General features: G+C 44.6%; 2 protein-coding genes across 2 annotated transcripts in view; one reads left to right on the top strand and one right to left on the bottom strand.

Moving 5' to 3' along the window:
* LOC139755931 (carbonic anhydrase-related protein 10-like) overlaps positions 1 to 14,639 on the bottom strand; it is a 341,538-nt gene that overhangs the window by 84,214 nt on the left and 242,685 nt on the right. The gene's annotated exons all lie outside the window — the stretch shown is intronic.
* The window catches only part of Vps16B (Vacuolar protein sorting 16B), a 512,904-nt gene continuing 509,235 nt past the window's right edge, over positions 10,971 to 14,639 (top strand). Inside the window, exon 1 of the mRNA XM_071674702.1 lies at positions 10,971 to 11,164. The gene's annotated coding sequence lies outside the window, so the exon portion shown is untranslated. The remainder of the gene's footprint in view (positions 11,165 to 14,639) is intronic.

The following is a 14,639-nucleotide window of genomic DNA, read 5'->3' as shown; positions in this document are numbered from 1 at the left end:
GAGTACAAGTGCTGTAGTCAGGGTGTGACTCATGTATACGTCTGGGTGGAGTGTGTGGTGAGTACAAGTGCTGTGGTCAGGGTGTGACTCATGTATACGTCTGGGTGGAGTGTGTGGTGAGTACAAGTGTTGTGGTCAGGGTGTGACTCATGTACACGTCTGGGTGGAGTGTGTGGTGAGTACAAGTGCTGTGGTCAGGGTGTGACTCATGTACACGTCTGGGTGGAGTGTGTGGTGAGTACAAGTGCTGTGGTCAGGGTGTGACTCATGTACACGTCTGGGTGGAGTGTGTGGTGAGTACAAGTGCTGTGGTCAGGGTGTGACTCATGTACACGTCCTGGGTGGAGTGTGTGGTGAGTACAAGTGCTGTGGTCAGGTGTGACTCATGTACACGTCTGGGTGGAGTGTGTGGTGAGTACAAGTGCTGTGGTCAGGGTGTGACTCATGTACACGTCTGGGTGGAGTGTGGTGAGTACAAGTGCTGTGGTCAGGGTGTGACTCATGTACACGTCTGGTGGAGTGTGTGGTGAGTACAAGTGCTGTAGTCAGGGTGTGACTCATGTACACGTCTGGGTGGAGTGTGTGGTGAGTACAAGTGCTGTGGTCAGGGTGTGACTCAGCTGTAACACGCAGCTCCATGTTGTGAGTGTTTGTATATATCACACACACGGTTACTTCTGTGGCCTGAGGAAGACACGTGGTATATGTTGTGACCTGCAGGCCAGCTCACCAGACCAGCCAGCTCACCAGACCAGCCAGCTCACCAGAGTGGCCAGCTCACCAGACCAGCCAGCTCACCAGACTAGCCAGCTCACCAGACCAGCCAGCTCACCAGACCAGCCAGCTCACCAGACCAGCCAGCTCACCAGACCAGCCAGCTCACCAAAGTGACCAGCTCACCAGAGTGACCAGCTCACCAGACCAGCCAGCTCACCAAAGTGACCAGCTCACCAGAGTGGCCAGCTCACCAGAGCAGCCAGCTCACCAGAGTAGCCAGCTCACCAGAGTGGCCAGCTCACCAGAGTGGCCAGCTCACCAGAGTGGCCAGCTCACCAGACCAGCCAGCTCACCAGAGTACCCAGCTCACCAGAGTGGCCAGCTCACCAGAGTGGCCAGCTCACCAGAGTGGCCAGCTCACCAGAGTGTCCAGCTCACCAGAGTGGCCAGCTCACCAGAGTGACCAGCTCACCAGGGTGGCCAGCTCACCAGAGTGGCCAGCTCACCAGAGTGGCCAGCTCACCAGACCAGCCAGCTCACCAGAGTACCCAGCTCACCAGAGTGGCCAGCTCACCAGAGTGGCCAGCTCACCAGAGTGTCCAGCTCACCAGAGTGGCCAGCTCACCAGAGTGACCAGCTCACCAGGGTGACCAGCTCACCAGAGCAGCCAGCTCACCAGAGTGACCAGCTCACCAGAGTGGCCAGCTCACCAGAGTGGCCAGCTCACCAGGGTGGCCAGCTCACCAGAGTGGCCAGCTCACCAGAGTGGCCAGCTCACCAGAGTGGCCAGCTCACCAGAGCAGCCAGCTCAAAAGAGTGGCCAGCTCACCAGAGTGGCCAGCTCACCAGAGTGGCCAGCTCACCAGAGTGGCCAGCTCACCAGAGTGACCAGCTCAAAAGAGTGGCCAGCTCACTAGAGTGGCCAGCTCACCAGAGTGACCAGCTCACCAGAGTGGCCAGCTCACCAGGGTGGCCAGCTCACCAGAGTGGCCAGCTCACCAGAGTGGCCAGCTCACCAGAGTGACCAGCTCAAAAGAGTGGCCAGCTCACTAGAGTGGCCAGCTCACCAGAGCAGCCAGCTCAAAAGAGTGGCCAGCTCACCAGAGTGGCCAGCTCACCAGACCAGCCAGCTCAAAAGAGTGGCCAGCTCACCAGAGTGGCCAGCTCACCAGAGTGGCCAGCTCACCAGAGTGACCAGCTCACCAGAGTGGCCAGCTCACCAGACCAGCCAGCTCACCAGAGTGGCCAGCTCACCAGAGTGGCCAGCTCACCAGACCAGCCAGCTCACCAGAGTGACCAGCTCACCAGAGTGGCCAGCTCACCAGACCAGCCAGCTCACCAGAGTGACCAGCTCACCAGAGTGGCCAGCTCACTAGAGTGTCCAGCTCACCAGAGTGGCCAGCTCACTAGAGTGTCCAGCTCACCAGAGTGGCCAGCTCACTAGAGTGTCCAGCTCACCAGAGTGGCCAGCTCACTAGAGTGGCCAGCTCACCAGAGCAGCCAGCTCAAAAGAGTGGCCAGCTCACCAGAGTGTCCAGCTCACCAGACCAGCCAGCTCACCAGAGTGGCCAGCTCACCAGAGCAGCCAGCTCACCAGAGTGACCAGCTCACCAGAGCAGCCAGCTCACCAGAGCAGCCAGCTCACCAGAGTGACCAGCTCACCAGAGTGGCCAGCTCACCAGACCAGCCAGCTCACCAGAGTGACCAGCTCACCAGAGTGGCCAGCTCACCAGAGTGGCCAGCTCACCAGAGTGGCCAGCTCACCAGAGTGACCAGCTCACCGGAGCAGCCAGCTCACCAGAGTGACCAGCTCACCAGAGTGACCAGCTCACCAGAGTGACCAGCTCATCAGAGCAGCCAGCTCAGCGGAGGTACTTAAGCTTGAGCTCACTAGCAACGTGGTGGAGCCAGTGACCTCCAGCCTCCAACTCAGCCACCGTCTCCACCCAGCAGGAGACTCAGGAGAGACGTGGTGGGAAATAAGATGACGAAAACATGAGAGGAGATGTTTATGGGGCGCGCGACCCGCCTCAAGTGGTGCCAGCTGTTCCCCATCTCCAACTCCTGCATCACTTGTGGTTAAGAATTAGCAAAACAGTAAACTTTGCAGCGTTTTGATAAACATAGCCTGGAGCAGCCCACCACTCACCCCAGACTTACGACACACACACACACACACACACACACACACACTCACCCCAGACTTACGACACACACACACACACACACACACACACACACACACACACGTTCCGGTTGCTGCAGCGATTTCCATGCATGTTAAGATGTCGACGTAGACAGAGCCAATCTGTAGACAAACGCACGAGGGAATAGAATCTTTCTCGTTCAAATGGCGCAGTGTATCCGAATCGTCGGTCAGGAGGATGGCCTGGGTTTAGTTCAAGCTGTTGTGGAGATGCACCTCTGCCAACAACACGGTTTTAGATACGTAACAGGTGTATCATGAAATATCAGAAGTAAATACCGAGTGTAACCTTTTCATGTCTGTTCCTGGCGCTACCTCGCTTATGCGGGAAATGGCGAATAAATATGAAAAAAGAAGAAGAAAGGGAAAAGGAGAGAGGTAAGAGAGCCTTATAAGATAAGGGAAAGTACAGGAAAACGCATACATTGTTAGACACACTTTAATAAATACAAACAGAAACACACACACACACACACACACACACACACACACACACACACACACACACACATTCCAGCGTTTATCAAAGAGCCTCATAGACTGGTATACATTCTGACAGGAGCGACAACACTATGGTACCATACACTCTGTGGTCCTACATCAATACACAATGACCCTGGACATCTGCCGCATATCTGGTCCTATGTAAACACGGCCCACTCAACACTGTCACATCCCTGGATAATACGTATTTGGTCTCTGATTATATATGATATCATCAAATCATTCAGGAGTATGCTCGTTTTCTTTAACCTTGAATTAATATTAGGTTACGAATTCGTTGTCTATATTCTCAAACTATTAACGTATCAAAGGCGATATTCTAAGTCTTTTACTCACGGGAATAAGTATTTCTTAACCCGTATTTAAATCATCACCCGTTAAGATGCGAATTAATAATCATTGCTCACTTAACCTTATACCTTCACCATATATTGGGGGGCAAAGCAATATAAGATGAGGTGTTAAGTACTGTCTCTACTTAAGGGATCAAGCGATGCTCACGCCATCCACATGAATGTTAAAGCGATCCACTCCAATGTAAGAGGGTCAGTAATACTGGTGAACCTCTTTAGGACGATCAAGCGATGCTCACGCCATCCACATGAATGTTAAAGCGATCCACTCCAATGTAAGAGGGCCAGCAATACTGGTGAACCTCTTTAGGACGTATGTGTATAACTCGATATATCTAGGGCTCATTCGGTAGCTAACAGCTACAACTCTATTAATGATGAGATGTCTGAGTGTTTATCACAACCGAAATGGGGACGACCAGACCCGGGGTGTTGGTCAAACACAACACAGATAGTCTTGAGCTCAGTACGTAAGGCACGATGAACAGTAACTTGGTAATATAAGCCCCACTTTGGCTGTGGCGGCGACGCTTCCCAGCGCATCACCTCGCTGGAGAACACTTCAGGTGCGCCAGGGTTAAGACTCCGGCCTCACATCAGATCGCTGGGCTTAAAAGACGTAGGATAATGCCACCTCAACGTGTAATGATATTTTTTTTTTGTTAGCTTAACTTTCATCTGCTGTTCCCCTTTCCCCATCTCTCTCTCTCTCTCTCTCTCTCTCTCTCTCTCTCTCTCTCTCTCTCTCTCTCTCTCTCTCTCTCTCTCTCTCTCTCTCTCTCTCTCTCTCTCTCTCTCTCGTATTCTCCAGCCTCATAATCTCTCCCTTTTTATCCTGTTTCTCCTTGGTCGTATGTGATGACAACGTATGTGTGAAAGTAAAATATGAAAGAGAATTCTCGTCTTTTGTCTGGTGCTCCGGAGAGGTCAGAGCTGGGGGGGGTAAGTTTACCAGAGAGGTTAAGTTTTCGCCAGGGGTAAGTTTGTGTGAGAGGAAAGTTTACCTGTGGAAGGAGAGTATACCCAGGGGCAGAGAGGAGGAAGTTTACATCACAGTAGGAGTTTACAGGAAGGGTGGATGAACGCGTCGTGTTGTTATAGTTTACGTGAGAGTGATATTCAAGGAAGAATGAGTTTACAAAATGGGGACTCGTTCCAGTTGTGGTAAGGGAGTTGACTTGTGTCTCGACCTACATCATTTTTTCTAAGTAGACTAGTGACCTGGGAATAATGTTAAACATATGCCTGTGAAACATTGTAAATTCTAGACTGATGCAAGTGTGGGAAATGGGCAACAGAGAGGGGCAAACACACCTTAAAGTTACTAGTGACCCCCCCAAAAAAATATGAAAATTTATTTTGTTTGTACTGCTTATCTGCAAAACGTTAAAGTCCCATTCTTTGATTTTGAATTATGTTGAAGGCAATCTGGGTATAAGTATCGTAGGTGATCAGGGCAACTGAAGTATGTAGATAGAAAAATGATGTAAAATGTAGCGAGCGTGAAGGAAGACAGCGTCTAGCATGGCACACACACACTACTTGCCTATATAGACCCTTTCGTCTTGCTCGTATCTACAACTCCCCCCAGCCATAGATCTTGCGTCCGTCCTTTAAATTCAGTGGTGGCGCTTCTCTGCTCACACATCTATTAACCTAAACCCATTTTGCTCTCACACCCAAGCGACGGTCACACTTTTTCCTCAACTTCACCGATACATTAAGAGAAAAATATACTTTCTTCCACTCTTTAGTACCCAGAACTTTCAGTCCCACAGCCTCTTTTCTTTTCAAACTTATTTCCCCAGTTAATGTTGAGTCTCCCGCATGTTGACAACATCCACATCCCACATTTCCTTCCCCAGGAACAGTGTATCAACATCCACATCCCACATTTCCTTCCCCAGGAACATTGTATCTCAGCTCCGCTCCACAACCGTGAGTCGGTCAGTAGCCTGGTGCACCTCACCCAGGCAGGAGGAGGAGGAGGAGGTCCCTCACAAACCCTGGCACCATAACACGTCGTCCTGATCTCTCACCAGCAAAGCCTCACCGAAGACTCCCTTGTGAAGCCTGAACCATTGTCGTAATATACTGCCTGAGCTTTGACCTGTCCCTCCCTTCACACAATGCTTTCCCAGTATACTGTATAACTGTCTCCTCTCTACTGTATATATACACTACTACACTTCCAGAGTGTATTTACTTTGTCTTCCAGGTCTACAGCTCATGTCACCACCCAGGGAGGGACTAAGTCCCTCACAGCCTTGTGTCTGCACCATGTCCCTCCTCACCACCTCAACCTCACAACCTTACCTTCTGGCCTCACCGACAGACACACTACTCTATATAAACCCCCAACCCAACAGTCCTGGAATACATCACAGTATGACCCATTCAGATCCCTCATGCTCGGCAGCCTATACTTCGTTCCTTCCTGTGTATAACACAGACACCCTCGCCCGTCCACACTGTGAGGTCCTCCACCCTGCCACACTTGCTGTATTTCACCCACTGTGTCATCATCCACTGTGGCCTCACTCCTACCCAATACCCTCCACAAGTCTGATAACATTTCCTCCTATTCTTGCCACATGACAAGAGGGAAATGTTGCTCCTCTACTCTCAAACTTTCCGTAAAATCTGATGTAACTTGTCTGTCTTTGGTGGATAAACATACCTGATATTATCATTATTATTATTATTATTATTATTATTATTATTATTATTATTATTATTATTATTATTATTTTGTTATTATTATCATTATCATTATTTTTATTATTGTTATTATCATTACTATTATTATCATCATTATTATTATCATTATTGTTGTTATTACTACTATTGTTATCATTACCATTATTATTATTATTATTTTTTTTTTTTTTTTTTTTTTTTTTTATATACTTTGTCGCTGTCTCCCGCGTTTGCGAGGTAGCGCAAGGAAACAGACGAAAGAAATGGCCCAACCCCCCCCCCCATACACATGTACATACACACGTCCACACACGCAAATATACATACATACATACATACATTATTATTATTATTATTATTATTATTATTATTAGTAGTAGTAGTAGTAGTAGTAGTAGTAGTAGTAGTAGTAGTAGTAGTAGCATCATTATTATCATTGTTATTATTATTAACATTATTATCATCATAATTATGATTATTTGTATTATCATTAGTGTTATCATGTATATAATATTCTGTTAAAATGACCGGTTAACTATTTTCTTATCAGATTCTTTCTTAAGTTGTCTAACTTCTCCTCTCACAGGGCTAGGGAGGTTGTATAGGGTACCTGTTAGAGTTATCTCCATGTATCTGATATGAATCCATCAAATCATCTTCAGGAGCGTGTGGAGAGGTCGGTGGAGCAGCTGGGAATGACTGTGGGTAGCTGGGTGAGGCTGGGGGGGTAATACCAGTAAGCGGATGTGAAAGTAGCGCGCTGCGAGCTCATTGGTTGTTACGCAAGCCTAAGGTGTGTTGCTGTGGTATCCTGTCTTAAAATGTGTTCTGGTTGGTGAGTTTTGGGTGTTGTTCCTTAATGATTAGTGGGTCCACGATGCACAGGCGTCTTGTGTCTTGTTCATGGTGTAGTATCCTTGTAGATGTGCAGGCGTCTTGTGTCTTGCTCGTGGCGTAGTATCCTTGTAGATGTGCAGGCGTCTTGTGTCTTGTTCATGGTGTAGTATCCTTGTAGATGTGCAGGCGTCTTGTGTCTTGTTCATGGTGTAGTATCCTTGTAGATGTGCAGGCGTCTTGTGTCTTGTTCATGACGTAGTATCCTTGTAGATGTGCAAGCGTCTTGTGTCTTGTTCATGACGTAGTATCCTTGTAGATGTGCAGGTGTCTTGTGTCTTGTTCATGGCGTAGTATCCTTGTAGATGTGCAGGCGTCTTGTCTTGTTCATGGCGTAGTATCCTTGTAGATGTGCAGGCGTCTTGTGTCTTGTTCATGGCGTAGTATCCTTGTAGATGTGCAGGCGTCTTGTGTCTTGTTCATGGCGTAGTATCCTTGTAGATGTGCAGGCGTCTTGTGTCTTGTTCATGGCGTAGTATCCTTGTAGATGTGCAGGCGTCTTGTGTCTTGTTCATGGCGTCGTATCCTTGTAGATGTGCAGGCGTCTTGTGTCTTGTTCATGGCGTCGTATCCTTGTAGATGTGCAGGCGTCTTGTGTCTTGTTCATGGCGTAGTATCCTTGTAGATGTACAGGCGTCTTGTGTCTTGTTCATGACGTAGTATCCTTGTAGATGTGCAGGCGTCTTGTGTCTTGTTCATGGCGTAGTATCCTTGTAGATGTGCAGGCGTCTTGTGTCTTGTTCATGGCGTAGTATCCTTGTAGATGTGCAGGCGTCTTGTGTCTTGTTCATGACGTAGTATCCTTGTAGATGTGCAGGCGTCTTGTGTCTTGTTCATGGCGTCGTATCCTTGTAGACTTAACATTCGTCTCTCGTGTGAGGGCAGTGTTGTTGTGCATCTTGGTGACATGTAGTTTGATGGAGCCATCTTGCAGGTGTAGGGCGAGTCTTCTTCTGGATAGTGTCCAGGTTGTGCTGCCCACGTACATATGTCATGTTAGTAAGCAGCTCACATTCTCATTATTGACATCTGAGATCATAAACCACTTTGGATTCTTGTAATGTTGTCTTGTGTTATGTATAACTGGTTGCTCATGATAAGGTTCCTTGTTTTGTAATTTACAACTCGCTTGACTTTATAGCATTTCAGCGTAGCTCTAATGTTTTTTTTTTTTTTGAAACTTTACAATTTACTACATGGTTCACGAAAGAAACCTACCTCATCGGGTGTAAACTTTTCACAAAGTTTCAACACCCATTGGAACACAGACACACACAGACCTGTAATGGTATGTGTGTGTGTGTGTGTGTTGTGCTATTTATCTAGTTGTTTCATTATATGCACATACCTCCGGCTTACAGTCACTCTTACTAATAGTCTCAGGCAATGTGTGTCGACGTGAGAACATTGGTTCTGGTAAACTGTCTTAACGAGCAGTCCACAGACATGGTTATTTTAGATTTACAGATCTGTCATTGTTTCGCTGAAGTAAATTACGTCACAGTTCCGCACGTTTTCTCTGGTGATTTTTGTTTAAAAGAAAATGTGGCTTAGGTACGATAAATTTGACATTCTGTTATTCATAGAAGTTTTATTGACTAGGATGTTTATCATTATATTTTAGGTATTACATTAGAATTTCACAAAGTATTGATCACCAAGTAGGCTTAAAATTGATCAGATACCTTGTTTTATGATACATTTATTTATCCATAATTACCCCAGGAGAAATTTCTACGAATGAGTCCTGATGTTACCTAAGACCTTTATCATATGCTCCTGCTGCCTCCGTCAGTGCTGCTATCAGTAGCAGGGAAAGGTATGCTCCTTCAAGAGTGAGAAGTCCTTTGACGACACTCTACTCCCAGCGTTACAGCCATTGCAAGTGTGACATTTCACTCGTGATGTAACCTCAACCAGGCGAAGAAAAAATACTGCCCATGTATTTCCAGCGTGTCGTAGAAGGCGACTTAGGGTGGGAGCAGGTGGCCAAGGGGAATGATTTTTTACCCTCCATGGCTCAGCCATCTGTTCTTGTCGCTACCTCGTTCATGTGCGGGAAATGGCGAGCATATATAAATATATAGGGACAAAAGCCCACATTAAGGCCGTGCCTTCACTGAAAAATTAAGAGGCTAATGAAGTGGGTAAAGAAGGGACGAGGAAAAGAGCTTTGGAGGAAGTAAAAAAGAATATATATATATATATATATATATATATATATATATATATATATATATATATATATATATATATATCCCTGGGGATAGGGGATTAAGAATACTTCCCACGTATTCCCTGCGTGTCGTAGAAGGCGACTAAAAGGGGAGGGAGCGGGGGGCTGGAAATCCTCCCCTCTCGTTTTTTTTTTTTTTAATTTTCCAAAAGAAGGAACAGAGGGGACCAGGTGAGGATATTCCAAAAAAGGCCCAGTCCTCTGTTCTTAACGCTACCTCGCTAACGCGGGAAATGGCGAATAGTTTAAAAGAAAGAAAAAAAAAATTATATATATATATATATATATATATATATATATATATATATATATATATATATATATATATATATTCGCTACCGCATGAGTGAGGTAGCTAAGTCTTAGAAGATAGATGATCCTCCTTTGGCTCTTCGTTCCTGTTTAGAGCGTATTACAGGATAAGAGAGAGAGAGAGAGAGAGAGAGAGAGAGAGAGAGAGAGAGAGAGAGAGAGAGAGAGAGAGAGAGAGATTCATGTAAAATCTACGCAAGGTTGAGCATCATAGGGTTCTCTGTATGAATGTATGATCAAAATAAATCGTGAGGTTCTACGGTCCATGTGAGCAACAGGCAACATATAGATGGCGCCGTTGTTGTGGCGTATGTCGTCTGCTGGACTGAAAGTTTCGCTACTCTCTTAAGCATTGGTCATGTTATATGCTCCTTCAACTTCGCGAAATTTATGAAGTTGTATTTTATAAGAATGTTCAATTCAGCACGATACCGCCTGGCCAAAGAGGATTCGAACGGTGTTGTCCAACTTGATAAGAGCAAGGTAGTCCATCTCCCTACACTGGCTGATGATATTACCAAAACGACTCAATATTTAAAGTCAAAATTTCTTAATAACTAAAGGGCTCCCTAATCTTTGTGATTCACCCTAGATAATATCAAATATAAACCATCCCTGTTGGTTAAAAGCATTAGTCTATGCATGCTTCACATGAGGCTTGAAAACGTGAAATGATTCGATACATATTCACTGAACTGACAACTCCGTCCCCAATCTGTTGCCGTCAGTTTTCTTCCATTTATATTCTCATTCCTGAGTTGGACTGTTGTCACGAGGTGGTGTTCGCATTTTTATTTTACTCGTTAACCGTGGTATTAGGACTTGTAAAAGGCCCGAGTGGCATGAGGTACAATGCAGAACAACACTGTTGAAATGGTGATCGGTATAGCGTTGTTACGGTTAAGACAATGACCGCATCCGGTAGTTGTGCAATACGAGAAGTTAAATCGGTTGTGCATCGTAGCCATCTTCGTACAACCGGGTTTTGCCAGTGTGTCAGAAACGCTGGAGCTTCTCTCGTCTGTGTTTGAACTCCTAGTGAACACAGGAATAGTGTGACTTGTATTCTAAGCTTAGCATAGAAAAAGAGACTGTCCCTAAAACGCCCTGAAAACTTACTTACACTAGTTTTAAACGAGGAGTAAGTGATAAACTGACTATTGTGTGTGTGGGTGATTTTCAGGTGGAATCATCAACATGTGAGTCGAGGGTACATCTCGCCGCCTCCTGCTCATTGTTCAGGTAAGTCTTGATGGCAACACAAACATATACAGAACCTGGACGACAATTTAAAGGTGCCAAGTAATCGTAACTGATCATCTTTGTTGTTACTGCCAAGTATTCGTACATGGTTGTTAAGTAAGTTTGTTTTGCTATCAAACGTCACCTCGACCTTCAAAGTGGCTCTGCTCAAGGTAAGGTAAACATTACGATATTATGGTTATATACTTTTTCTTTTTATCTGGGCTTTGTTTTTATACAATTTAAGCGCTTTGTCATTTTTTTGGCTTTATTTGCTTTTAGCTGTTCCGATGATTGTTAAAGTGCGTTTATATATGTATATATATATATATATATATATATATATATATATATATATATATATATATATACTTAACTAAGTTTCGCTATTCCTATTATAGTTGAAGCTCGTTATATCTTGAGTTTTGCTGTTCCAACCGTTATTACGTGTTTTTTCTTTTTAACATTTAATTGACAAAAGTGTTGGTGTAATTACGTTCGTGTTAGCTGAACTTTTCTTGGAACTCTGCTAATATCAACAGAGCTTTCCAAGGTCGTTCGTCGATTGTTAAATGAGTAATTTATTGAGAACTCTATATTTTTTTTACCTTATCATTATTGCAGTTCTGCAGCGCATTAGGTTCTTGTGGGTTCCTAGTGAAATTTGCAGCAAGATGTATTTTATCTGTTGGTGTCGTACGGTAATGAAATGCCTTTTTTCATCCTGGAATCTACTACCACCATTCAAGGTTGTTCGGTGTTCGGACGTATAGTTGTTGCCAAATGTCTCATGACATGCATGAGGTTTCTGTACCAACTCGGAACACGCGTCTGGTCGAAGCTGTTAATCGCCCCGAGTCCCTGTCTGCTGAAACATTGGGTTCAGTACAGCTTCAGTCGGGCTTGTTCCAAATCCCGTTGAGTGTCCGGTCGAAGCTGAACCGAATGACCAGTGGACGCAGAGGGTTCGTTACTGGTTCGACTGACTGTGTTCGAAACCCTGATGTAAGCTTGGAGGGAGACATAGCGAACGCTTTCGAAACAAATAGCTCTGTGAGACTTTGGCTTGACGCGTCCCAGAATTCTGAGTCGAGGACATTGCCTGGAATATGTAAATTTTTGATCGTATTCGATAACTCAAAGCTTAAAACGTAAACTGACGTCTCGGATAAACGTTTCAAACCAAATATTCTATATTTCTACATGTTTTTATGTGTAAATTATGTCACCTGGGGGGCATGGAGTTAATGAATAGAAGGTTTGAAATATAATAATGTCAGCAGATTTTTTTTTAACCTTTTACTGAAATTATCATGTTAAAAGTCGATTTAACTTCGTCATTGAAATAAGCTTTGTGAAATGGTTATACATGCTTTGCGTGTTATAATTACACACGTTGTTCTTTGTTAAATGGTTATATATGTTTTGCGTGTTATGATTACACACATTGTTCTGTGTTATGACAGAAATACCTGCGGAGCATGATCTAAAGAGCATATTTTTTTCTACCAAACGATATTGAATATGGCAACAGTATTTCAGAGATAGTATGGGATTGATGATAGTAATAGATACTACACTTTTAGAATTATATATATATATATATATATATATATATATATATATATATATATATATATATATATATATATATATATATACACACACACACACACACACACACACAGAACGTATGAATACTTCACGTAACCTTATCAGTTCAGATTTATCTTAGTTCACACCATTCTAGTTGGAATTTTACGTTACACTCGAGGAAGTGTACAGCTTGGGTAGCGCCAGATTTTAACAAAACATAAGACGAAGCTCGAGCCTCGTTAGGAGACTTAATGCTGGTATACATTTTCTATCATTCCGGCTTAGGTGAGGTTAGGTGGGATTCGTTTGTTTTTTGTCAGGTTCTGTTGATGTTTTTATATGTGTATTACTTGCTTTTACCTTATTTAACCTCTTAGTTTTTCCTAATTGACAATAGCTTGATATTTGATGTCATCTAGTGAAATATAAAGATGGGAGGAGCTGGGTGAATGATGGTGTTTGGGTTTTCAGGTGGATAGATGACATTAAGAACGGGTTGGCACATTATTAAAAATGGCCTCGTATCCTACGTTAATCTGCAGGGTCTGAGATGTGCCGCCGACTGGGAGTTTGAAGTGCACTTACAAATTTGAGGAAGAAGGATCCGGGAGCCGGAGATGGGAGGGGTTTAGAGGCAGTGAGTGTCCAGAGGTCACAAGACGACTTCGCCCGTAAATGTTTCATATCCCTGTTTGATCCAGTTGCTGTGTTTATAGTAAACTATCTGGTATACAGAATCCTACATGGGCTTCCACAGTAGACACTTGCTCATATAAAGTGTCATTTAAGATAATTATTACGTCATGATTGACGGCTGCTGTACGACAACAGCAGTTCTCAGCAACACCACGAAACATTACGGTCATAAACACGTCATGCGTTGTTGTTTTCTGCTTGCCTGAGCGTTGCCAGTTATATACAACACATACTACCACACATTGTCGATGTTCTCGCCATCATAAGCAAGCGTAGTATCAGGGATGTAGGATCCGAAACTACATAATTCCTCGATTTGAACGAGAAACCTTTGTAGTAATTTTAGTATGATTCTTTCATTAAGGAGAAAAGGAAAAAGTTGGTGAAGTTGTGTTTGCTGTGTCACACCGAACTGAGGTCGGGTCTAGATCTGACACGATGTATTTTAAGGACGCAGTGAATGACGTAATAATGGCGGCTTCTGTTACTACGTCAACCATTTGGTCATGCGAATACCCCATGGACGCCGCCGGGAGGTCACTGTGGCCAGACATGACCCGTAGTGGATGATGTGAGGGCGTCCAGATGACCTGGGTTCCTTTTTCCAGATCATACTTTGAGGCTAAATGTCTCAGGTCGCAGAGATAGACAGGGTTCATCTTTAATATATATATAATCACTTGGGATCAGGAGATCTTTAGATAAAACATGGAGGAAGTACATAGTGCATTAGACTTTGTAATGTTGTTATCAACTCCTCTTTCATAAGGGTTAGAGGTCCCGTGTCGGGCTAGGTTAGTTGACTGAGCAGCCCCACCCAGGTTCCTGCCAGCTTCGAGGCTACGCTTCGCGCGGGAGTGTGGTAAAAGTGGGCGCCTTTTGATCCAGGAACGTCTTCGATGAAGCTATACTTCTCTCTCTTCACGAACGGTGATACAGCGTTGACGAAGGTGACCGACCCCTATCATGTGGTAGTGTTATCATCTGTAGGCATAGTCAAGGGGAACACCATTGACCAAAAGGTCACCATAGGGTGCGGTATAGAATTACGGTCTGTGCCACAGGTTAAGAGAGGTCATCTGTTGCTGTCGATGGGCGAGGAGATGCTGGATGGATTTAAATCATCCTTTGGTACAAGCAAGTCCGTCTTTGTCGGGGATCAGCTGTTGTTAAAAAGAGAGAA

Source organism: Panulirus ornatus, chromosome 20 (assembly GCF_036320965.1).
Source record: "Panulirus ornatus isolate Po-2019 chromosome 20, ASM3632096v1, whole genome shotgun sequence".
In the NCBI taxonomy this organism is placed as follows: domain Eukaryota; kingdom Metazoa; phylum Arthropoda; class Malacostraca; order Decapoda; family Palinuridae; genus Panulirus; species Panulirus ornatus.
Note: the sequence above shows the minus strand (reverse complement) of the source record. Positions and strands in the feature narration are given on the sequence as shown.